Raw genomic sequence first — 1,334 nt, 5'->3', positions numbered from 1 at the left:
CATCACCGTGCTCACACAGCCTGGGATGCTTTTACCCTTTTCAATGGGAAATACCATGGGTAGCAGCAGCCCAGGCCCAGCCCTGCACAGCGTGGGCAGCACCCCCAGCTGTCCCCAACAGCTGTGCACCCCTCAGCCCCTCACCGCCCTACAGCCGTTGGAATCTAGGAGCCTAGGATGGGGAAATCACAGCCAGCGCCTCCCCCCAGCTGAAAGCCAGGGCAGATTGCAGCTCGCCTCTACCGGCTGTAGAGAACAATGTGAAACTCCTACACCCACGCAAGCAGGCAGAGGCTCTGGCACCACAGGCACGGCCCTGACATTTGGGTTCTGGAGGCTTGGGTGCAGCTGCTGGGGCCACACCTGTGCTCTCTTGGGAGGGAGCACACATGGGTCACGCACCTGAACTCCCCAGCCATGCTATTAGCATGTGAAGGTGGGAAGAGGGTAGTGAATGAGCGCGGTTGGGTAAAATTTGGGTATCCCCAGGTCCTACTCACACTCAGCAGCACTGTAGGTTGCGCTATGAGCTGACGTATGAAATGAAATGAGCTCCCGCAGCTGGCGGAGATCTGTGCCTGGCCGGGGAACAGCTGGCTCCAGCTCTGCACGTAAGAAAACTCAGGAGGAGGAGGAGGAAAAATCCCCAGTGCCGGGTGTTTATGTTTCACCCTGCTCCAGCTGATGCGCTCCAGCTGACGGAGCCAGCCGGCTGTTTGGGATCAAACCCGGAGGCTTTCCCCACACCACACCAGGGAGAGCGGGACCAGCAGGCAGAGCACAGCAGGGGCCAGGGAACGTGCCAGCAGCATGCAGCAGGGCTGGGTGCTCTGAGAGCAGTGCACCGCACGTGGCACAGAGCCGCGGGGCTCTCCAGAGCTGGGAGAGGAAGATAAACAAGGAGAGAATTACCAAAAATGACACATGTGCTGTGGCCAATGCCCCTCCCGCCAACACAGGCTTTCCTACAGTGCAATTTGATTTATCAAAACAACGGGACGAGCATTTCTCAGTACCTCTACAAGCAAAAGCAGCCTGCAATTTCAGCTCGCTGCGCCGCTGCCTTTCCCACTGCAGTCGTGGCCAAAACGACGTCTCAGAATAGCAAGCCCTACAAAAAACAAACTCTACCTCCCCGTTTGTGGCAAGTCTCAGCTTGTGAGCTGACTATCCCTGCCCTCTTCTCAGCATCCAGGTGATGTGTTGGGCAGCCCGTGCTCAGTTTGCCTATCCAACCACGGGATGTTTTCCAAGTTTAACAACTTGAGGAGAACGTCTACTGAAAAAAAAAACAACAAAGTACCCCTTAAATAAAGCAAGAACAGTGAAATTTA

The sequence above is a fragment of the Meleagris gallopavo genome, chromosome 2 (assembly GCF_000146605.3).
Source record: "Meleagris gallopavo isolate NT-WF06-2002-E0010 breed Aviagen turkey brand Nicholas breeding stock chromosome 2, Turkey_5.1, whole genome shotgun sequence".
Lineage (NCBI taxonomy): Eukaryota > Metazoa > Chordata > Aves > Galliformes > Phasianidae > Meleagris > Meleagris gallopavo.
This window is presented reverse-complemented; position numbering follows the sequence as displayed.